The 26,185-nt window shown below is 38.8% G+C and overlaps 1 long non-coding RNA gene across 2 annotated transcripts in view; it reads left to right on the top strand.

The window, feature by feature from the left end:
• LOC148127335 (uncharacterized) overlaps positions 1 to 26,185 on the top strand; it is a 71,564-nt gene that overhangs the window by 10,028 nt on the left and 35,351 nt on the right. For both annotated transcript variants that reach the window (XR_015741501.1, XR_015741502.1), the window contains exon 2: positions 13,677 to 13,781. This is a non-coding gene — a long non-coding RNA (uncharacterized LOC148127335). The remainder of the gene's footprint in view (positions 1 to 13,676; positions 13,782 to 26,185) is intronic.

Here is a 26,185-nt window from a genome sequence, read left to right as displayed (position 1 = left end):
TCCTCTGCATGTAGAATGGCCCCTTTAGTATAGAATATCATTTTATGCTTAGCTGTATTTATATTGGAAGGTGTTTTTTTCCCTCTCTCTGCTGTACCCAACCCAAGCTCTGTTTTGACAGGCTGGAAAAAAAACAAGGGAAAGTAATTCCCAGAACAATAGGGAAGTAGCCATGAAAGTTTAAAGATGAGAAGAAGAAAACTGTGAAATACCCATACTTTCTTTTAGACAATAAAGATATCCTGAGAGAAATTTCAACAGATCAGATGCAATTTAATGGGGTTAAAGATTTGGTCTATGATTGGATAGATTGAACATTCAAATCCCTGTTCATCCTATGAACTTTTTGGTAAGCAATTCCTTCTCAACTTCATCTACATCAGTTTTGGGTTGTTGTTGTTTTTTTGAACTCATGTCAGAATGTCTGAGGGACTTCAGGGTGGAAATGATTAGCTGGTGACATCCCCATTGACTGGTGGACACACAGTTGGGAGCTTCTTTCATGTCCCCAGCAGAAACTGGAATGAAGGGCAAAAGCTCACCCCATGCATGACAATACTCGGGTCTTGAACATGGGTTTGCTAACTTCCAACCCAGAATCCTAACCATGTGAGCCCCCAATCTAGTTTACTAAATTGATGAAATGATAAAATGAGGGAAGCAAATTATAGTTGAGGGCTGGAAATCTGAAGAATTTAGAATATAAATCTAATTAAAAATACTATTTTTTTGGACTCTTATGTATTGTGCAGGAATTGTGTGCTAATTGAAGTTATACCAACATAATTGTTCTCCTTACAACCATTTTCTAAGTACTAGTATGCAATTTGATAGGAAATGTTGTTTAAAAATATTTTAAAAGTAAAAAGTGATCAGCTATCACAAAGGCATTTAAAGCTTAAGAAATGAAAAGCATAACCCTAGACCAAAAGGATCATTTTGCAGAGACACGTTGAATAATTTCATCCAATGGGATATTTTAGCTGTGGGAAAGTGCTTTTATTCATTCCAAGCTGCTTTGTACTCTGGAAATATAATAAAATATTAGCTGCCTCTAGTTAGAAACAAAAAGATCATAATTGAAAGTGACGAAGATATCACAGATCTTCTGTAGCATCAGCAGATGGCATAGAAGCTAGACAAACAGTGAAGGAAAAAGTCTGTTTTGGAAACAAAAAAACATTTTTAAAGTCTGTAGTACAGATTTAAGCCTCACTTGTTGAACCTCAGAAATTTTAAATTTGGACTGGTTCCAAATTAAAAACAGACTGCCTGAACAATAAGCTGCACTGGAATCATTTGCCATCAGTTCTTAATATAATGACCAATTTCCCACTCAGCATCCAGTAAGCAGCCAGACTATGGATTTGAATAAAGGCCAAATGGAAGATGGCCAAGCATGTTAAATGTAAGACCTTTCACAATTCCCTACAGAAACTGCACAAATAATGTAGCCAAAGTGCATGCTGTGCGTAGTGTAATTGACCTCTTTTGGCATCCCGAAGCATTATGTCTCCATATTCTGCCATAGTATATAGTTTAAGAAATGAACTAAATAGTGGATGAAAAGTTAATCTCCTTTGCAGAAAAACAGGGCCCATCAAGTGCAAGGTCTAAGTTTGTAATATTCAATTTCATTTTGGACTAAAATGAAAGCTGAACACAATAGTCCTGCATAGGTTATTAAATTTAACTGTTTTTCCTTGTAGTCATTGGATGTAGTAAGCAATACAAAATATAATTGTTTAATTTTGCTTAAAAATAAGCCAGTGGAATCAATGGGATTTGCTTTAATAAAAACCCATTGACTACAATGAATTTATACCAGGAATAATGGTGCCTGTAGATACGAACTTGCTTGTGGATAGTCTCCTTGGCTCTTTGCACTTTGTACTTCCAATTCTTTTTTTTTAAAGACTATTTTAATTAAAAAAAGGAGCAAGACAGTTACATGTTATAAAGAAAGACCTCAATTTCCAGCACAAACTTTTTTAGCAACATTTTTGAGCTTTACTTTGACATTATATGCAGTCTTAAATAAAAAAATAGTAAAGGATAGCTGGGGGTTATTATTTCTTATCTGTCAGAAAAAGAAAAGGGAGGCTGGGAGTTGTTGGAATGGAAAGATCAGCTTTTTGGTACGTTGATGTTTGCAATAGTAACTGTTTATGAAAAGGTGAATTCCCTTGGTAGTCCTTTTACGAATGACCACCACACCAGCTCAAAATTTAAAGTGTATCTACCTGTTCAAAATGCTTTCAAACTTGGATAAGCATGAATTCTGCCTAGTAGGAGCAAAACCAGTTATCAGCAGTGTTTTAAAGTCTGACACATGCTCACTTTCATCCAAGCTTAAGGTTTTGAAATTTTTGAAGTTGAATAAGGAATCAAAATCTCAATGTTTTTTTCATGCTTCTCATATTAGTTATTACAGATATAGCTCCATTATAGTTGTTATATTTCCATCTCCCCCTTTGGAGTTAATTAAAATGTTGTATTTGAATTGTCCCAAGGACAAAAGGATTGTGTGTTTTTATTTGCTTGTTTCCTTTTTTCAAGTATTTTTATATGCTGTGAATAGGTCATTTGATTTAACTGATTTTAAAATTAAAAGCCATGGCTTTAAAAATTCTGGTTAAACTGGAAACATCTTTAGAGCATTAGTTACAAGTCATTCTTTAGTTGGCTTCAAAATTTAGTCAAAAAATTTAGGTTGCTAAGTCAGAAATTTGTTAAGTGAGTTTTGCCCCATTTTATGACTTTTCTTGCCATATTTGTTAAGTGAATCAGGGCATTGTTAAATTAGTAACATGGTTGCTAAGTGAATCTGGCTTCCCCATTGACTTTGCTTGTTAGAAGATCATCACAAAAGATGATCACATGACCCTGGGACATTGGAACCGTCATAAATATGAGTCAGTCATCAAGCATCAAATATATATTATGTGACCAGGGGGATACTACAATGGTCATGAGTGCTAAAAATGGTCATAAGTCACTTTTTTCAATGCTATTATTTTGAATGGTCACTAAATGAAGTGTTGTAAGATGAAGACTATCTATAGTTCAGAGGGACTAGTTAGATGGCAACATTAATAGATTTCTTTTCAATGTAATTGTTAAGTTTGGGTAATGAGAGGCTGAACCAGAGCATGAGTGCAACAAATACTTTATTATAACAATAAAGGACTGACCGTGCTTGCCAAGCCTGGAACTGGCTCGCAGTGATCAGCGTTTGCTCTCGTTGCTTGCTGACCGCTCTCTCTGGCTGCGGATCAGCGTTGCTCTTATCGCCGGCTGATCGTTCTCTCTGGCTGCGGATCGGCGGCTAGTGACTCAGCGGTTGCATTGTGCTTCTGGTAGCCATCCCATCCTCGTCACCAGTGTTGTGTAGTCATCGGGATGACACACGAGGCAGACACGGAGCTGAAGGCTAACACAATTTATTAAAACATAGCAGGTTGACGCGGCTGCCCTGGCTGGGCAGGCAGCCCGGAGAGCGAGAGCTGCCCTGGCTGGGCAGGCAGTCCGGGAGGCGATGGCTGCCTCGGCTGGGCAGGCAGTCCGGGAGGCGTTAGCCGGCTCGGCTTGGCAGGCAGTCCGGGAGGCGTTAGCCGCCTCGGCTCGGCAGGCAGTCCGGGAGGCGTTAGCTGCCTCGGCTCGGCAGGCAGTCCGGGAGGCGTTAGCTGCCCCGGCTCGGCAGGCAGTCCGGAAGGTCTGTAGCCGCCCCGGCTGGGCGGGCGGTCCAGAGGGCGATAGCTGCCTCGGCTGGGCGGGCAGCCCAGATGGTGAGAACTGCCCGGCCGGGCGGGCAGCCCGGGCGAGAGCTCTTGCGAGCGCTGCCCGTTGGTCCGCGCTCCGCCGCTTCGCTTGGCTGGCTCTGCCCGACAGCCGGCTTTTATAGCCGACTGTCAAACGGAGCCAGCCAATGGGAACGGCTGGTATTCCCGCTCAAACAGCGGATCTGGTTGGGAAACCCCAACCAGTTCAAAAGACATAACGGAAACTGTCAGGGACACAACAGTAATGTAATCATGAAAGTGTGGGGTTTGGTTCAGGGAGACCCTGGTGCTAATCCACTCTGTCTTGGATAAATCTGGGTCAGCTATTTTCTTTCCCTTAGCCAATCTCCCCTTGCCAAGTGGTTGTGGAAATACAATGAAAAAAAAATCCCTAGACAAGCCACCTTAAGCTCCTGGTGAAAAACTTGGATAGAAATTTAGCAAATAAAAAGGGGAGTCTTCAGTTGTATGGTGTGTCTTTTATTTTATTTTTAAAATGATAAATAAATGCATGGCAGTCTAAACCTAACAGTTTGCACAATAGAATGATAAGCTGTGTTTCTCTATTTGGAAAAAGCAGTAACCTTTAACTGCTCAATTAGCATTTAATGTTACAATATTTATCCAAAATGAAGATGACCTTGACTTTAATTATGACACCCATATCTCTGGAGAAAAGCTAAAAAATAAACAATCAGACACAAAAATCATGTGCAACATTCAGCTTTTCCATGTGATCAATCTCAACTAAGTTTGTTTCAGCAAAAGGTCATGTTGGAGGTTCCTCTCTCCAACTAAATGTTTGAGTGGCATGCTTTTCTATTTCCCAATACTCAATGTGAAAAACAGAATGGGGGCTGCAGAAAAAAGATAAATGTATGGTAATCAAATTAATAACTCCCAATTAGTATAAATTTCCTGTAAAATATGGTATCCTAGTTATCAAATTAATTGTTCTTGTGTTGGCATTCAGCAACTATTTTATCTCTCTCACACAGAAGGATATTAAAGACATTTGGAAACATTCCTACCCCTCTTCCATCAGAAGTAGCAAAAGAAAAAGGAAGGAAAAGACACATAAGGAAGGGACAGGCAAAGGAAGTAGCTGCATTGAAAATAAGGACAAAGTGGGACTTGGGAGTGTAGGAGCCAAAATTGGGAGCCAGCCAGAGTTGGTTGAAAGATGAGTGGATGGAGATAGATAGATAGATAGATAGATAGATAGATAGATAGATAGATGCAGTTCCATTATTATCCATTTGCTTGCTTTCACCAGCTTCTTATATTCTTTTCAGAAAACTATCCAATTTTCTTAGCATAGCATAGCATAGCATAGCATAGCATAGCATAGCATAGCATAGCATAGCATAGCATAGCATAGCATAGCATAGCATATTATGACACAACTTGATTTAAAAAGGATTTTGAAATGCTAAAGTTCCAATTATCCTGGACATAAACTGTTTCAACTCCTTCCTTCAGAACGACACTATAGAGCATTGCACACCAGAACAACTAGACACAAGAACCGTTTTTTTTCCCTGAAAGCCATCATTCTGCTAAACAAATAATTCCCTCAACTCTGATCAACTATTACAAAGTCTGCACTACTATTACTGTTAAATCTTGTCATTACTCCTTATCACCCATCCCCTCCCACTTGTGACTGTAGGAGTGTAACTTTGTCGCTTGTATACTTACGATTTATATTGACTGTTTCCTAGTATGATCGATTGCTTATTGTACCCTATGACTATCATTAAGTGTAATACCTTATGATTCTTGACTCCTGATGTATATATCTGTTCTTTTATGTATACTGAGTGTATTTACACCAAGACAAATTCCTTGTGTGTCCAATCACACTTGGCCAATAAAGTATTCTATTCTATTCTATTCTATTCTATTCTATTCTATTCTATTCTATTCTATTCTATTCTATTCGACATTTGTAGAAAAAAGTATTTTTTTAAAAAAAGAAAACTTATACATTAATGAAAATATGTAATATGATTTACCTCCAATAGTTGATATGGAATTATTTGGGATTAGAATCCTGTTCTTCACAAGTAAATATGATATTTCTGCTGTCACTGAAAATAATTAATGGTCTCTGCAATAATTAAAATTATGGGGAAAAGTTTTAAAAGCATACTAAATCTGCTTTGGATATGTGTATTTGTGCAAGTGTGCAAATCAAAGAATAAATTAGTGAATATTAGAATAATTATTTAATCGGCACTTAATATAACTTCAATAGTTTTTTTTTAATTTCTCTAAATCTTGTAACACAAATAATACTGTATGAAAAAGGTTCTGAAATACAAGATCTCCAAAATAGCTTTTACATGAAAACACTTATACATTAAAAACAAACAAACCCACCCCCTCCCAACTAATTTAAACATTAGGCAGCCTTACCAGAGGACAGATGTGAAAAAACCAAGGAAATAGATGGAATTGTCCATTTTGTGGTTAATATGATCATTTTAGAAAACCAATACAAATTTCACTGTTGTCTCTCATTTTCTTTTTCCATTGAGGAAAAATTATTTGAAACAATTTCAGTTTTCTTATAATGCTTATTAGTACAATAACATTTTAACCAAGGTTATTTCTTTCTCCTTGTTACTATTCACTATATACAAATTCTTCCTAATGGTTATTTACATCAATAGCCAAGATGTTTACATTTTCAAAATTCTTTCAAAATCTTCATGATTGTATATCATTATATATTTTTGTTAAGGATAGCCAAATAAAGAAAGAAAGAAAGAAATAACAAAGCTGTATATGTTTGGAAATCACAGCTAATACTTTTAATTGCATGCATTAAAATTAATGAGAGTAGCCAATATTAAAAACTGTCTTAAATTCCTACATGCATAGACTGCAATTAAACAAATCATCTTCTGTACCAAAGAATATAAGCAAATGGCTGCAAAATGTTGAATAATTTTTTTCCCCTGAAAAAAAGCTTGCTGTGAATGTATGGTTAACAAACAAGAGCTCAAATCAGCCAGTTCTAAACTGGGACCATATAAATGTTTTGAATTAAGGCTTCCATGAGCCCCCAGGCATCCTGGATTGTATTTAGCTGTATTGTGGGTTGTAATCCAAAACATCTGAAGGCACCAAATTGGGCAAGTCTCTTTTAACAACCCACCCTGAAACATACCCAAACTCATTCTAATATACACTGAGTGTGATGACCCAGAGTATATCAGAAATATAACAAAACCCAAAACATAACTAAAAGTCCTTTAATGCCTTCAACTTGGGTTCACTCTTCAATTGTTCACAGTGGAGGAATCAACTATTTTCAAAATAACATTTCAAAGGAAAGAAACACAGTTCAAATTCAAAGAGACGATAACAAAGCAAAAACTAAAAACAAACTGCATTGAATAAAGTTCCATGACAGACCAGGATAGATAATTGCCAACTTCAGGAAGATAACTAGGGATAGTCCATTGGAAGAATGCCAACCAAGATAAACCTTCTTTAGGAATAAAACACTAATTTGTCTCCAGCGTCTGTTATCACGCAGGTCCAACCTTTTCTGCAGATCTCATACCTGCAACCCATAAAGAGGATCATGGTCCTCTCCTCCCAAGTAGACCACATTTTACCCTGATCCTCTCCTCCCTGCATGCCATAGGATGGATAGGGGATGGGCCTGGGTCCTCCTCTGACTGCTTAGCCAGCCTCTGCCCTTCCCCAGCCTCCTCCATCACAAATGGATCCTGTTGCTGCGCCACCTGAATCCTCCTTCGAAGGTCCACAGGTTCCTCTGTGGCCACAAACCACTCCAAAGGAATCACCGTCCAGAGCAAGATTTTGTCCTCCCTTCGGGTATACTCTGGCTTCTGGGACAATGTGTCAGCGCATTGATTCCCCCTACTTGGAACATAGGTCACCAACTCTGCAGGTAGATCCAAGTCCACAGGCGTAATCACACTCCCTACACAAGAACGCAAGCAATGGTTGGCACACTTCCTATCAAGAAATTGCAGTTCTAGACAACCAGACAATCTGTGGATCATGGGCCTGTAAACCTAGCACCACCTGAAAATGAAGTACTGTGGCAATGTAGTACACGGCTTCCTCCACATGCTGCCCAATACACATGCGAAGGGGTTTGGTTGCAGCAACCATAGGTCCCGAATGAAGGGGCTGACCATCAATTATCTCTACCATTACTGGCAGGGACACCTGTTGCTGGGGAATGAACCACTGCTCGACAAAATGAGCATCCATGAAATTGGCCATGGCCCCTGATCCAAGGCTTGGATCTCCACCGCATGACCAGGCACAAACACACTTCTTGTCAGCACAAGATGCTTCACCAATGATGACTGGGGTGGAGATGTCAAAGATGTCAAAGATGGTGAGGATGACAATGATGGTGAAGATGGTGGGCCTAAGGACTTTGAAACCTCACCTAAAGACCCCTGTAGGCCAGGTGATACTCATTTCCCACCACCATGGCATAGCTGCTGTGGTTGTCTTAACAGGACACTTGGCCACAAAATGGCCTCAATTGCCACAATGGAGGCATAACCCATCACGACAACGCCTATCCTTTTCTACTTGGGGCAGGTGGTGATGGGCAACCCCCAACTGAATGGGTTCTTCCAAAGGCACTTCCACCAGGGGTGCCATCTTGCTGGGAACAGATACAGTCTCCATTTATCATTACACCAGTTGCTGCTGAAGCCTAGCATTGATACAAAGACACAGATGCATGAGCTCCTGAAGGGTGTGAGGGCATTCAGTGCACGCCAACTTGTCCAGGAGCTCTAATGACAAACCCTCCTGGAACTGGTCTAACAGTGCTCCCTCATTCCATTGTACATCCTGGCCGACCACCTGAAAGCTAGCAATATAATCCATGAGTGAGCCATGCCCCTGCTTCAACTCTCTCAAATGTCTGTTTGCTGTTTGGCTCTGAACAGGGTCCTTAAACATGGCCTGGGACTGATGGCAAAACTCGGCATAATTGTCCAACACCTGGTTGGGCTGGGTCAACAGAGGCATCGCCCAATGTGCTGCAGAGCCTAACAACAAACTAATCAAAAATCCCACCTTATCCCAGTCAGTGAAGTCCTCTGGCTGAAGGCTCATATAAAGCTGGCACTGCCCCCCAAATGCTGGAAATTGGGCCAGTAATCCATCAAATTTATCTGGCACCGCTACTGGCCATTTATAGCATGGTCAGACAGCTTGCATCTGTGCAACCTGTGCAGTCAAAACAGCCATTTGCTGGCTTAACTGGGCGTTGTCTGCTCTGAGCTGATCCATGGTCACCCCACGAAAAGCAGAAACAAGTTGAAGGGGTGGCTGGAGACAAAATGTGATGACCCAGAGTATATCAGAAATATAACAAAACCCAGAAGGTAACTAAAAGTCCTTTAATGCCTTCAACGTGGCTTTTCTCTTTAATTGTTCACAGTGGAGGAATAAACTATTTTCAAAATAACATTTCAAGGGAAAGAAACACAGTTCAAATTCAAAGAGACGATAACAAAGCAAAAACTAAAAACAAACTGCATTGAATAAAGTTCCACGACAGACCAGGATAGATAATTGCCAACTTCAGGAAGATAACCAGGGGCGGTCTGTTGGAAGAACGCCAAACAAGATAAACCTTCTTTAGGAATAAAACACTAATTTGTCTCCAGCATCTGTTAGCACGCAGGTCCAACCTTTTATGCAGATCTCATACCTGCAACCCATGAAGAAGATCATGGTCCTCTCCTCCCTAGTAGACCATGTTTTACCCTGATCCTCTCCTCCTTGCGTGCCCTAGGATGGATAGGGGATGGGCCTGGGCCTCTTCTGACTGCTTAGCCAGCCTCTGCCCTTCCCCAGCCTCCTCTACCACCTCTGGAGCCACACTTCCACTCCCTGTTGGCTGTTCCTCCTTTTCCTCAGAGTCAGTCTCCACCAGGGGTATGACACTGAGATTCTTTGAACCTGCAGTAGAATATATTCTGAATTTTAAATTAACAATTCCCTACAAGTAATCTTTGACAAGTATTTGTTCATGAAATTACAACTGCACTGAAAATCGTGACTTACACCCCGTCCTCTCACTTACAACCACCATAGCATCCCTATGATCAAAATTCAGATATTTTGCATCCAACAGGTATTTATAAAGCTTACAAACATTCTGGGGTCACATAATTGCCATTTATAACCTTCTCAATTGACTTCCAACAAACAAAGTCAATGGGGAAAGTTGAATGAAAGCTTAATGACTATGTGTGATTCACTTATCAACTGCAGTGATTTGCTTAACAACCTGGGCAAAAAAGGGTCATAAAATTGGGTGTGATTCACTTAAACAAAGCCTTGATTAGCAACAGATATTCTGGTCCTAAATGTGGTAATAAATCATTGAGCTCCTTAACCGAAACTAAATATTGATAGTTTTCTTTGGCTTATGTATGGATTAATTGATCCACTCCTGTGAGGTATATGCGAAAAAGAAGAACTTCAATTAAACATTCAACAATTATCTTCAGGATCAGACTCATGTACAGTCTGAAAAACCAAGAACCTCCCATTGATTCAATGCTAACTTTGGTTTGGAGCATTTGCAAGTTTTACAAAGGAACAATTGCAACTTTCTTGATAATGGGAGAAAACTGTTGAAGAGAGGCAATATATAGGTTGAGAGGGCTCACCATTTTCATGGGTTATAAGTAAAAAAAGTAAGTAGATTGTTTACATAGTGAAAGAGAATGCCAATTAGAATATAGGTTTAGATATGTTTCAGTTGAGTACTTCATTTTAATTATTGATTTAAAATCCAATCCTTTGGCTTATACAGAAACCTCAGTGATTTTAGGACTCTGGACTTACAAACAGGAAACTGAGCATCAGTTGCAAATGAAGATCAGGCAATTTTTAAAATAAACATTTGTAGAAGGAACAAGCTAAGCAAATTCTCATATTTGGGTCAAATTTGCAACTTTAAGGAATTCATCTCACTTGAACTGTTTGAGATATAAAAACTTTGCCCTCTGTGGCAATTGTTTCAAAGCTACTGAGAGCAGATATGCAAATTTAATCATCATTAGGGTGATAATTAATTATGTTTTCCTAATATGCAACAATATTGGAGAATTCTGCATTTCTTCACCCCGTCCAGCAAATTGTTTCTTTCATAGTGTTGAAATCTAAGCCCAGATTGACTTTTCAAATTTAAAATTACAACTACCAAAATTAAAGATATACATTTTTATTGTTCCTTTGCCAGAGAAAACTGTATGGCAGTTTTGATTAATCTTAGAAACAGTTGGCTGTTGTACTTAGAACAGAAATAGCCATTGGATTCCTTACAATGTCCAATGAAAGTCAGAAATCTTCATCAAAAATCCTCTAACGTGAAGTACCTTGGGACTGCTGTACATACAGCAAATATTATTTCTGTATAAGAAATTAAACATATCCTATTTGTATACCATCTCATATGGTTTCCTCAAATACAAATGCAGATATTATTCCTTGCAATATTAAAAGAGTTCTAGTTATGTCTGGAAGTATCCTTTAGAATACACAATCTTTTTCTGGCCTCACAAGAGTAAAGGAGTGGCAACTGTGCTGTGTTTACATTGCCAAAACTGACAGGATCAAAAATACTTCAGTAGTTGGAGGCATCTACAAGAGGGGTTAAAAAAGAAGCTGGCAGCTTTGATTACATGATCTAGAAGTTTGTGAACCAACCATTTGCATATACTGTAGGTATATCATTACAACCAACATTTGAAATAGCCAAAAGTGCTGCAACAATACTACAATAGCAACAGTGCTGCTTTCCATATTGTGTCTTATTTTGGTATCAATTGACCAATGGTTAAAGTGAAACTCTCTAAGATACTTTTACACATTCACACACTTCTCAGATTTCATCTCAACCAATCCTGACAATTACCTCCATGCTCAAAAAATGTAACACACTGGTATACAGTGCTGTATTGTGTAAGATTTCAGATACCATGGGGGGACATGTGGAGAAGGCAGAATGCCAGAAAAAATATCAATATTTTTCTCTATACTCTCTAATAACTCATCTTTCATCCATATACCCATCTCTATGCAAAATATGATATTCATTTATAAATTGATCTTCTATTAGCAAATACAAACCATTCTCTCTCATACAGAAAAACAGGCCAGCCTTCTACCACAGAAACATAATAAATAAAACTAGGGAAGAAAAGAAGCAAAGATGAAGAGATAAATGCAGTAAAAAAAGAAGAAATGGCACAATAAATAGGAGGCAGAAGGTGTGTTGGATATCATTGCTTCCTTGAATTATTTGTAAAAATAATATGGGAAATAAACAAACAAGTATGGAAGAAATAAATGGACAGGAAGAGAGATAAAGAAAGGCATTACAAGAAGGGTTATGTTACCATTGCATGCAACCCAGGGGTGGCATTCAACCAGTTCTCACCAATTCCGGAAAATTGTAGCAATGATTAGGCATGAGTCATGGAACCAGTAGTAACTTCTGGCTGGCCACACCCCTGAACCAGCTCCCCAGTCACTGGTTGCTCAGTTGCCCCACCCACCTGATGCTCACTCACTCGCACAGCTCACCCATCCACCAATTGCCCCACCCAGTCACTCTTCCCTTCCTAAGTGGCACTCTAGGTCCTTGTGGCTTGCTTAACCTGATTTCCCCACGTGGTGCCTGCACTCCAATTGAGCAGCCCTGATCTGCCTGCCCTGCTCACAGATAAGCCTGTGAGTTGCGCTAAGTCCTCTCCCACCACACAGGGCCTTTCCGTGTCTCCCCACCACCACCTCGGACCTTTCTGGGCGGGAGGAGGCCAAGGTGGGGTGCCATTTTGGGGCCAGTCCAGTGGGTGGGGGGGGGGCAGCAGCAGCACAGCTATGGGAAGCAGACCCAGGAGTTCCTGGCCTCCCTTTTGGGGTGCATCTGCCACCCCCTCAGCCCCAGCAGAGCAGGGAAAGTGAATGGCTTTTTGTTCGCTTTCTCCCTTCCTTTCGGGTGCACCCGCCACCCTCCCAGCCCCAGCAGAGCAGGGAAAGGGAACAGAAAGCCATTCGCTTTCCCTTTCCCTTTTGGGACACTCCCATCACCCTCCCAGCCCCACCAGAGCAGGGAAAGTGAATGGAAAGTGAACGGCTTTCTGTTTGCTTTCCCCCTCCCTTTTGGGGCATGCTCACCACCCTCCCAGCCCCAGCAGAGCAGGAAAAGTGAACGGAAAGCTGTTCGCTTTACTCTTCTCTTTTGGGGTGCCCCCGCCTGTCCCCACCATCACTCACCCCCCCCACTGCCGCCACCGATGTGCTTCAAAAGGGGGGGAGGATGGATGTTCCGGGGCTGCTGCTTTCTTCATTGTCTTGCCGCTCGCTCCTCATAAGTTCTCACAAGAAAAGGTGTGTGTGTGTGAGATAGAAACAAGGAAGGGAAGGGAAGGAAGGAAAGAAGGGAGAGAGGGAGGGAGGGAGGGAGGAAGGGCAAGAAGGAAAGAGCAAGAAAGGAAGAAAAAGCAAGAAGAGGAAGGAAGAGAAAGAAATAAAGAGGAAAAGAGGAAGAGAAAGAAAGAAAAGTAGGAAGAAAGAAAGAAAAAAGGAAGCGAGGAAGGGCAAGAAGGAAAGAGCAAGAAAGAAAGAGGAAGGGAGAGAAAGAAAGAAAGAAAGAAAGAAAGAAAGAAAGAAAGAAAGAAAGAAAGAAAGAAAGAAAGAAAGAAAGAGGAAGGGGGAGAATGAAAGAGAGAGAGAAAAAAAAGAAGAAGGGGGGAGAGAATACTCTGTGCTATTATTTTTAATTGTTCTATTATTTATCATATATTAATATTTTGCACTGTCCCTACACCTAGAGTGATTTACTGCCTTTCTTTTGCCCAGGTATTTTTCAGGGTTTACGTGTCAATAGTCCAGGACATAAATCCAGGTGCATTTAACAGAGTTGAAAGGGACTATGGAGGTCTTCTAGTCCAACCCCTTGCTCAGGTAAGAAAACTCTGAGGATGCCAAAATCTAACTAGAGGTCCTGGGAAAGATGTCAGAATAACAGAATAACACTTAGAAGGGACCTTGGGGGGAACCCTATACCATTTCAGAGAAATGGCTGTCCAGTCTTTTCTTTAAAACTTCCAGTGTTGGAGCAGCCAGAACTTCTGGTGGCAAGCAATTCCACTGGTTAATTGTTCTCACTGTCAGGAAGTTTCTCCTTACTTTTAGGTTGCTTCTCTCTGTGTTCAGTTTCCATCCTTCTGGTGCTTTGGAAAATACATGTGCCCCCCCTTCTTTCTGGCAGCCCCCTAAAAGCCTGTTGCCTATCACTCTCTTGGGCAAAGCATGCCAGCCATTTCCTCCTTTCAGTGGTCCATGAAAGTAAATCTATAGATAGATAATAAAGTCAAAAAAAGGTGAACAACTTTTTTACAGAACTATAGATATGTTAAGGCTGGGTGTGACAAGGAATGGTTGGGAAGGGAGGGGCCAGGCGAGGCACTCCTTGACATGAGTGACATTGAGTTGGCCACACCCACCCAGTCACATGACTACCAAACCACGCCCCCCAGTCACATGACCACCCAGTCACATGACCACCCCAGCCACAGTAATCAAGCCACGTCCACCCAGTCACGTGACCCTAAGCCATGCCCACCCAAAAAGCCACACCCACAGAACCGATAATAAAATTTTTTGAATCCCACCACTGATGCAACCCCTGATTAATTTGCAAAAGCAGTCATGTTTATTTAGCAGCAATGATTGTAAGTATTTACCCTATTCCTTGATAATCTACACTTTCTTCCATTCATATCAGTGCTTAAAGAAGATTATGTGATTCACAACAAATCATTTAGGGGAAAAAATCCTTCTTTTCCTATCTTATATATTTCTATTGAGTTTAAACTGGGAATTCAAGTACAAATGATTTGAAGAATCTGGAATGATGACCTTTTCAGATTATCAGGACATATACCTAAACACTTTTCTTATGTTAAGGAACTGGAACTATTAAAGGGGACTCAGTGAAAATGCAGCAGGGCCATTCAGCTGGAAGACTTGGTGGTCAAATGTTGCAATTGGGCAAGGAATCTTTATGAACATAAATGAAACTACATGGGTGTTCTTTTAAACAGGGGTCCCCAACCTTAGGAACTCTAAGCCTGGTGGACTTCGACTCCCAGAATTCCCCAGCCAGCTGTCTGGGGAATTTTGGCAGTTGAAGTCCTCCAGGCTTAAAGTTCCCAAGGTTGGAGACCCTGCTTTAAAATATTTAGGAAGGAGTACAATCTTCAGCATACTTTCCCCAGAAAAGCCATAAAATGTGCCCAGGAATTGACTGTAGGCATTACTGCTATGCTGGGGGACATTTAGAATTAAAAGGAGGATAAGGATGTTACCAGATCACTTGGGAATATTTGAGGCTGCTCAAAATACAGGGATATGTGAACATCAGAAACAAAAGGGAGCCATTACTTTCATTGTTACCACCATTAAACATCACAGATGTTTCTGAAACGTTCTCAGCTCACTGCCATGGCAGAGTGGCTTTTCAGCTAAATCCTGTAGTTTCCTCAGTGAAATCCCTCCTCTCCAAATGTTCTATTAAAATAACACATGAAAATAAATGAAACATATCATTACTTTTACAATAGACTAATTGTAGTCTGTCAAACTGGAGACAGGGAGCTATTTAAATCATAGCTCTCTTTCAGACTTTCAATGTATGCTTTTGAAAAGGAAACAAAAATAGTGCCCCCCTCCGCCCGTCTGATGCTGCTGCTGTTGCCGCCAGCTAATTTGGGAAGAGAGAAATGAGTTAGTGTCCCACACTTTCCTTATAGGTGTCATTATCAACAGCTAATAATGGAGAACTGATTTATTAGTGGACAGAGAAGGCAGTCTATTTCAGGAGTTGAGACACAAATGACTTTCCTACATATTTCACAGGCTAGATGTGCTAAAATCAATGCCGGTGAAAATATGACAAATATCAAAGCTGTCTCTAACATGGCATATGTATGTATGCCTACATCTAACAGAATTTTTATACCACTCTACCAGATTGGGTGTGCCCACAAAAATCCAATAACTGTAACCCACATAATAACAAAATAGCAGCACAAGCAATTATTGCTCAAATCCTGAAAATAAAGGATTTGAAGATTAAAAGCAAATCAGCATTCTTGGAAAGAATATTCCAAATCTTTATCAGCAGTCCTTGCCCTGCTTACCTGACTTATTTCTCTCCCTTCAGCCATGAAACATCCATACAGCTACAATATGTCTACATCTGATGTCAGGTTTTGTGTTGGCAGATTATTTTTTTCCTTGTTACAAAAATAAATGTGGTGAGGCAAGGAAGTGCTGATCATCTGCAGAGGAGGTAGTATGTGGCTATCAATTTCTTTATACCACTATCGGTCATGTGGACGATGTATTTATCAGCGTAGAAGAAATCCTCACTATTACTAGGATGGAAGTATAGACATAGGTCTGTTTTGCATTGGAGGTAATAACTGTAGAGATGGCCTTCTTCAAGAAATTACTTTGGAAATTCAACAGTAGGCATTTAAGTTCCATATTCTCTGCCTAGTACAATTTAACAATAATCATGTGAGCAGATTCACATGAATTAATAAAATACCTAATTCTAAAAGCAGCATACTGTAATCATTAACTACTTGACTACAATTCCATGTAGATTTCCTTAAGGATAAGTTCCATTTAAATAGGCCTTACTTCCAAATAAATATTCTTAAGCAAAATTAAAGTAGGCAGTGCTTTGGATCAACTGTAACTCTTTAAAGCAACTGTATCTTTTCCAGAGATTATGCAGCTGAATGCTCATGTGTGGTAATGCTTGTGGTAATGTTTCTATTCAAGGTTCCACATTACCAATGTTTTTCCCCCCAATGCTCAACTTCATCCACTCCCTAGCTTTTGAGCAAACATTAAACCATTAATATCCTTTAAGAGTCATTACCTTTCATCCTCTTCTGTACACTAGATAAGAGTTGGTAATGGGCCAGTAAACCTGGACACTTAAGAAGTATTTCTGGTCTAAATGAATAATCTCATAAAATCATACATGAAATTTACTACACAATTTCAGGAAAGTTTAGCAGGGTGGGATGGAACTTACATGGGCCTCTATGTGAGATTGTACAATGTTGCCTGGGCCTGCGTCAGAGAGCCAATTTCTATTCAGGGTACATAGTCTGAAATACTGGAATCCCACCATTCCATTTGTTATGGCAAATTAAATCCTGAGTAGAGTAGCCCAACTGGATTGTTAGTTGCTGTCAACTATTGAAATTAAAATATAGAATTCCACAGTAGGTTAGATGAAAGATCACAAGCAGTCACCTGTTATTTAGAAACAAACTTCACCAGCTATAGCTGAGCAAAACAGTTCAATTTTTTTTGTCAAGATCTGGAGAATCCAGTATTGCAAACTATTCTCATTTCCAAAGTTGAGAAGAAAGCTAGTGCTGTTCCTGAAATCTCCAGTTTTCTAATTGCTCCAAGGGTACAATGGCATGGTTTTCATACAGCAAAAAAACAACTCTGTTGCTATCAGATGGACATGAATCAGACTCCTCCAGACTTTGCCAGTCAGTGGAGCAAGGGATGGGGTCTGCACATTCAGACAACCATAAATAAAATAAAATTGTAGTGGGGGTGAGAGTAGACAACAGTGGAAACAAAGCAGATGTGCTTAGACTTGTCATGGTATCTATTTTAAAGCCCCCAAACTCCAAACAACTGAACAGACCAGCCTGAAACTCCTTATTGGAACAATTAGTTTGACTTTAACTTTTCATTGAAGAGGCAATTTATTAGTGCTTGATTAGAATTCTTTAGAAGAAACCATAGAAGCAGTTTATTCCTAGAATTTTGAAGATTTCACATTGTCTGAACCACCTAATCTGCAAGTATGTTCAGATTAAAGTGTTGGTATCCTGATGATCCAAAATATTACTTTTAAGTAATTTTCATTTAAACATGCACAAGTAGCAAATCTTTAAAGATAACATATATGAATCCCATCCTTCTGAAGATTATTTTGACCGTGATTTAATAATTCCGTAGGATTCTTTTCATTCTAAGTTACATAAAAAGACATTGATGTGATAATGAATAATATCCTGTATTCTGGAAAAGGAAAAAGGAAATAAAATTAAAGCAATCACCTGCAACTGTGGCAAATCCCAATTTTTTTTTAATAAAACAAAACAGATGATACTTCTATTACAGGTTGAAGAGATGATCCATCATGAGGTTATGCCCTCAGGGTTTTGCAGCAATTACATGCTAAAAAGAAAGGATCCTCAAATCCCAGTATGTTGTTGTAGAAATCTCTAACCGTTTCCAGGATATCTCCTATGAATCATTACTTATCCCAGGGCTTATGTAGAGTTTGTAGTACCAGAAAAGTGCAAGCTTTTACAATCCCTGGGCAATTTATATTAACTCTTGAAGCTAAAATGATTTCCTCCTCTTCCTCCTTTTCATTTTGCCCTAAACTTTTTGTCTTTTTAACTGTGAAATAGGACAATGACAAGCCTTCTCCCACCATCAACAACAAAAATGGCAGATTTTGCCACATGCTGTAAACTATTTTCAACTAAATGAAAATATTCTTTTCTAGCAAAAAAAATCACATTTTTAACACTAGGGCAGGAAATATGCAGAGCCATCTAGACCCGATACGTAGACATCTACCCTGGTTATTTTTTCACAAAATGGCAGATACTAATAAACAATATATGTGCACACACCATGATTATTTCCAGCATAGAATGTACACAGAATTTACATAAAATGTGGGAACCACTGTCTTTCCAATGTTGTTCTGTTGTCATTATCCTTACCATTGACTTTATTAATGAAGATTATTGGTGATAGAGTTGAAAAACACCTGCTATATGACAGTAAATTGTCACTAATACACTGAATTTGAATTACAACATGTATGAGCCTTCCTGAAATTATGACACATATTTGGGGTAAGAATAGATTTGCGAAGAATGGATATTCCTTTCCTTCTGGAATCTAAATTAGTGTTCCCCAACCTTGGCATTTCACATAATTTTTTAATCAGCATGTCCGGAGCGGATTTCTAAATGTTGAAGTACACTTACCTGAAGGTTGCTAAAGTTGGTGAAATCTAGTGTAAATTATACAACTTTAATGCAGGTAATTAACACAGACAATGTATATAACAGAAGAACAGAGTTGGAAGGGGCCATGGAAGTCTCTTCTAGTCCTTGGAGGTCTTCTAGCTCAAGCAGTAGTAACTAAATCATTTCAGACAAGTGCTGTCTAGTTTCTTCTTAAAAGCCTCCAGTGATGGAGCACCTACAATTTTTGAAGGTAAGTCATTCCATTGGTTAATTGTGTTCATTGTTAGAAAATTTCTCCATAGTTCTGGGTTGCTTCTCTCCTTTATTAATTACCATGCATTAATATGCTACTGTCCTACTTAGACAATTTCTCCAAACTAACAAGAAAAAAAAACATTAATACAATGGAGTCTTTAAAGTGCACATAAAATCAACACATAAATCATAGAATTCATGCATCCAGTTTTCTGTCATTAAAAGACTGATATTGCCCATATGAGTATGCTATGTGATACCATGATTCCAATATGCTGAGATAAAACTAAAAAAAAAAAGGTTTTAATTAGACCAAGTATATTGAACATATGAAAAACCCTGTAAATTCTCAAGGGCAGCTGGAAAAAAATTATAAATTTAGATCTGTTTTCCAGTATACAATTTAAGTGCATTTAGAGAAATGCAGCAGAAAGTGAATCAATAAGTCACAGGTTTTGTTGACAGAATTTCTGCATGAAGCATGAATTAAATGTAAGCTAACTCAACCATGATAGAGGAAGTGTGAAACATTCCCTTCTGCAAATAAAAGGGAAAACATTATTGATTTTCTAAAATTTGTATCATCTCTTCATCTTTATATTTACAATTTGCATCAATGAATATATCATATTTCCCTTCCATAGTTCAGTGTTCTAAATCTATTTATCTGAGGCCCTTTCAAAAGTGATAACAGATGTTATGTATCTGGAATTACAACAAGAAATAATGGTGAAGGTACATTTTATCTGTGAAAACAAAGACATTTCTCTGTCTGAAAACAAATGTACAGTATCATCTCTTTATTCTTTCTTTTTACAATATACTTTAACAATTGTTTCCTTTTTCATGAGTATTAAATTCCCAAGAACTGTTTTTTATCTTTCAAATGTAACTCTACCCTGTTTTTCAAGAATGCATAACGTAAGTAAACAATATACCACCAAGGTAAAGTATTCTTTTTGGGATGAAAAGCTTTAGATATTTTAAAAGAAGACAATTTGTAAATTCAAGCATTTAAGCTATTATATTAGAGATATCCTGTCTACATCTGGCATTAATAGGAAGTAGGTGGGTAAATGTAAAATATGGGTTTTGTATAGATATAGTTTGTGATAAAATAAAAATAGTAAATATGATTGCCAGTAGTGATCATAATCATGATTATCTGTGGACAATTGACTATTTATTGTCTCTCTGTGTATATATATATTCACTCAAGTCCCGATAAAAGAAACTCTCGAAATCATCAAAAATAAATACCAACCACCCAAACACCTCATGGAACTAGCAGAACACTGCTTAACCAACACATATTTCACATACAAAGGACAAAGATACAAACAAATTGAAGGAGCCCCTATGGGATCACCACTGTCACCCATCATTGCAAACGTGTTCATGGAAGAATTCAAATCCAGAGCCCTAGCTAATGCCACCCACAAACCCAAACTATGGTTAAGATACACCGATGACACATTTGTTATTTGGCCCCATGGAAAAGAAAACCTAAACAATTTCCTAACATACCTAAACAGCACACACCCCAAAATCAAATTCATCATGGAAATGGAAACAAACAAACAACTACCATTCCTAGATGTACTAATCTACAAAAAAACAGATGGCACACTAGGACACACCATATACCAGAAGAAAACACACACCAACTGCTACCTCAACGCCCAATCCTACCACCACCCAGCACAGATAAACTCCGTGGCCAAAACACTAATCCCCAGAACCGAACTCCTGGTAGACAAGACATACATAAAGACTGAACTATGCACCCTGACTAAAGTACTGACAGCCAACGGCTTCCACAAAAGCAAAATCACAGGCCTGATCCACAAAAACATACTGAGACATAATGGAGACCTAGAAGAAGAACAGACCTATGGAACAGATATCCTGCCCTACATAAGAGGTACTACAGACAAAATTAGTAAGATACTGCACAGACATCACATCAAGACTGCCTTCAAAACAGACAGAAAAGTAGCAGCCATCCTAAGAAACCCCAAAGATAAAATTGACCTGGAAAACCAAGGCATATATGAAGTCCTCTGCACATCATGCCCTGCACATACATTGGACAGACCAATAGAAGAATAAGTACCCACCTGGTTGAACACAAAAATGCAGTTAAAAAGCTGGAACACACTTCCTCACTAGTCCAACACATGAAAGCCACCAGTCATAGCATCAACTTCAATGGCACCAAAACCCTAGCCACTATAGAAAACCCCAGCCACAGAATTATCAGAGAAGCCATAGAGATTGAAAAAAGACCTGAAAGCATGAATAGAAGAGATGATTCCACCAGACTGTCAATTATTTGGAAGCCTACACTCACAAACAAAAAAATCTGCACACCACAAGCCAGGCAAACACCTGGACACAAACAAATCCCCCCGATACCTAGCTCAAACACACCCCAACCAGGCACCCAGATGAAACCTAGCTTTCTAATAAATGATAGCTGTCCATTTACTCGGAGCCAAGCCTCACTTAAAGCCTCCAATACAGGAACACAATGTTGCCAGCCAATCAAGACAAAAAAAGCCACAAAACAGACAGAAGATATTAGAAACACCAATCAAGCAGAACACAGCAAACTCCAAGACCAATAAACATAGACCAAGACTCCCAACCAATCAGGATTAAGAAAAAAACCATTCTGGCACAGCAATAGGCTAGCCCCAAATTTAAAACTGAAACGGCTGTGAAAGCCTGACTTCACAGATGAACACAATACAGAAGCCTGATGATGGCAGATGAGATTCTGCTGAAATGTTGCTACAACTTTAAAAGCACAGCTATAATGACGTGGGAAAATACCCAAACAAAGCTGAACACTATATATATGTGTGTGTGTGTGTGTGTGTGTGTGTGTGTGTGTGTGTTTAGCTCAGATGCACCTTAATTAAGATCCTTATATGCTACCAAAGCATTTAAGCAATACCATTCTCTTTTCTAAAGGCAAAGAGATTACATGCTTAAAAATGTCAATGTTGTTACTGTCTCTTCTCTCTCTCATGCAATCTTTTCCAATATCTGCAGACACCAAAATATGATATGCTTGCACCAAAGCCTCTTCTGATGTTTCCATTTGTCTCCAACATCAGAACTGAACTCTGTTATGTATAACATCTGAGCATAACATTTTTGTAGATCTTGCAAGTGCTGGAAGATGCTCAAAGAAAACTTTGGGAGAACTCAAGGGAGCAGTGAAACAATGTAACTGACCACTAAACTTTTAAAACAAAAAGAAACCCATATTCTTTAATGAAGCATCCTCAAGGAAGGTTTGCAAAGCAGTTCTTCAAAGCTCTGGACCACTCTGTTGATTAGTGCTACTACTGTACTGAGATGATATTGAGTCTGCAATTTCTGGGTGGCGTCTTCTTCCTCACTTCTGATCATTTCTCTTACATCTTTTTATCTATAGTATAAAACTTACTATTACTGATGATCTGAGACTTTCTCTCTTTCTCTCTCTGTTTTTATATTCAGGCATCTACTGGTGTTATCTGCATTTTTATACACAGTTGGGTGGCTACTGTCTAAAAATGAGGACCATAAATATTTAAAGCACTCAATTAGCCTGTAAAACATAAGAAAGGAACAGCTGAAGTCTAAGGTGTGATTTATTCTTTCAGACAATTCCATTATAGGGAATTTGAGAAACTGAAGGGCAAACAGTTTGTTCTAAAAATATAACTTTTGTCAGCAGCCATGCACACTGAAAATAAGGTAGAAAAAGATGTACTGCTACAACATTCCATAGAAAGTAGCTCATCACTACCATGGAAAAGCCATGGATTTAAGTCCCACCATAAGAATGGGAATGTCTAATGTTAAGAAAATTAAAAAAATATTGGAAAATTGGACAGTTTACAGGTTAAACAAGTAGGGAACATACTTTGATAATTCAAACATCAAATAGGTCACACCCAGGGTGGGATTCAAATTTTTAAACAACCGGTTCTGTGGGCGTGGCTTAGGTGGTGGGCATGGCTTAGGTGGTGGGCATGGCTTAGGTGGTGGGCATGGCTTAGGTGGTGGGCATGACTTGGTGGTCATGTGACTGGGTGGAAATGGCTTGGTGCTCATGTTATTGGCTGGGTGTGGCCAACTCAATATCACTCACATTGAGGCAAGTATCTCCTCGCCTGGCCTCTCATGTCTGTGGGGATGCTGCAACAGTCGATAGTGTGAAAAATGGTCATAAGTCACTTTTTTCAGTGCCATTGTAACTTTGAATGGTCACTCCACACAAGCAAAGTACCTGCAAAGGAGGGGGAAAAAACTCCAAAGACATTCCTGAGACAGGAAGTCTAGTCCTGCCAAGAATGTAATAAGGGTTAATGGAGAGGCAGTTTCTGTAAGCAACACCAGAATGTTTCCTTTCTGCTTCCTTACAGCATTTGGCCAATAATTTCTTCTAACAACCAGTTCTCCAAACTGCTTAGAATGTTAACAACCAGTTCTAGCAAATAGGTGCGAACTGGTAGAATCCCACCCCTGGTCACACCCCTTTGCACACCTGGAGTTGCACTAACCCAGACAGACCTGGTGCATAATCTGGAAGTACTCCTGGGCTCTAGCTCCTGATTGAAGAGCAAGTGACAGCCATGGCTAGGATGTCCTTTGCACAACTTCAAGTTCTGCACCAGTTGTGCCCTTTCCTGGACAGGAAGGGTTTCTGCTTGGTCACACATGCCCTGACTACCTCCTGTTTGGATATTGCAACATGCTCTGTGAAGAGACATGGAGGCTTAGTGGCTTAACGATAAAGATGGTCTTTGTTCCAGAAGTTTGAATCCTAGCACTGCATGGCACTGTGAGCTCCTATCATTTGCTTCAGCTTCAACTGCTCACCTAGCAGTTAAATCATCCTTGCCTTTTTTTAAAAACTTTTTTGTACTGTTTTTATATTTTAATAATTTATTGTACACTGCCAAGACTCCCTTTCTGAGGGAAGAGGGTGATTAAAATGGGATTGATAATAAATAGACAAACAAATAAATAATATCTACTTGATTTAGCTCAGAGTTTTTCAGAGGTTATCCATTTCAGGTTAGAATCAGATTAGCGCTTCCAAAAACCCATCCATTCTAATTTTAAACAAATAACTGATCTGCTTTTGCTTTTAAATCGAGTTTCATACTTTTGAGGACACATAAATTCTCCCTGACCAGTACCTATGTTGCCAAATTTAAGGTAAGTACATACAGAGATCATTATGCAATTATGTTTTGATTATTTGCCATCAAGTTGGCATCAGCTCTTACTGACCTCACAGATAGATTTTTCTCCACAATGATGCACCCCTAACTGGATCTTTCTGGTCTTCCAATGAATTAAGCTTTAAATTTCATTAAAATAAATAAATAAATAATGGAGAATACCCCATCTTTCTACTTTTATAACATACCCTTACTCATATGTACCTTACCTGTCAACCCCATTAATTGGATCTGTTCTGTTCCAGATTACATACAACTATTTTCATTGAGATAGGCTATAATAACAGAATTTTGAAAGACTTTTTTCTGTGTATTTTCTTTGCCCATCATTAAAAAAAAAAGAAATTGAACCATATATGTACAGAGGACAGAAGAATGAGGTTATAGGCCTGCCCTTTGAATTGGCTTTCAGACAAAGACAACATGTATAGCAAAAAATACTGTTGATACACACACACACACACACACACACACACACACACACACATCTGAAATTAGTCTTAAACACACACACACACACACACACACACACACACACACACACACTCAGCAGGTTCCTGGGTTAAGAACAACCCAGTTTACAGACAACCTATAGTTAAGAAAGGAGCCTAGTGTAGCAAAAATTGAATTAAATCCACAATGTTTCAAGTTCACAACACAATGCTACTTATACAATATTATACAATAATACTGCGACAGCTTACATACAAATTCGACTTAAGGACAGACCTTGGAAATGGAACTGGAACTTACCTGTAACTAAAACCACTTCAACTTCAAAAGCCAATACAAAAATTTATGCTACCAGATAAAGACCGAAGCACCAATTATCACATTAAACAAGAGGAAAACCTTCTGTGCACCAATTCCACCCATGCTTTCTACAATTTTGTAAACAACAAACTAAAAGACTCAAGGTCCATCCCACCCCTGAAAGAACCTAATGGTAAAGACTGCAATGACAACACCATTAAAGCCAACCTCTTTAACATATTCTTTGGCTCAGTATTTGTAAACAGCAATGGATCATGCCCAGTATTTCCTAGTTGATCCTCTGACAATTACAATGATCTAATACAGTGGTCCCCAACCTTTTTTGTACCAGGGACCGGTTTCATGCAGAAACACTTTTTCAAGAACCGGTTAGGGTTATTTATTTATTTATTATTTTATTTTATTTTATTTTATTTTATTTTATTTTATTATTTTATTTTATTTTATTTTATTTTATTTATTTTATTTATTTTATTTATTTTATTTTATTATTTTATTTTATTTTATTATTTTATTTTATTTTATTTTATTTTATTTTATTTTATTATTTTATTTTATTTTATTTTATTTTATTTTATTTATTTTTTATTTTATTTTATTTATATTTTATTTTATTTTATTTTATTTTATTTTATTTTATTTTATTTTATTTTTATTTTTTATTTTTTTTTTTATTTTATTTTATATTCCACTCATTGAAAAGCTAGTTATGACTTAATTTAATTATAATCAAAGTTCGATTGGATTTAATAATCATGGTTAATGCAGGCATGATGGAATATCACCTCTGAAAAAAAAAATCGGGGCCGGCCAAAAGAGGCCCTGTGCCACGCACCAAGAAATTGCACAACACCAATGCTACACACCTTCCTTTCCAGCCAGTCAGGTGTGGATCAGCCCCAGAGCTGGCAGCCACTTCCCTGATGGCGGGGCCGAGGCCGCTGCCCGGGGAGTGCCCGCTGCTTTCCCTCACCAGGGCTGGGCGGTGGCG

This window comes from Pseudonaja textilis, chromosome 2 (genome assembly GCF_049901715.1).
Source record: "Pseudonaja textilis isolate UNSWEBS1 chromosome 2, rPseTex1.2, whole genome shotgun sequence".
Taxonomy (NCBI): domain Eukaryota; kingdom Metazoa; phylum Chordata; class Lepidosauria; order Squamata; family Elapidae; genus Pseudonaja; species Pseudonaja textilis.
Note: the sequence above shows the minus strand (reverse complement) of the source record. Positions and strands in the feature narration are given on the sequence as shown.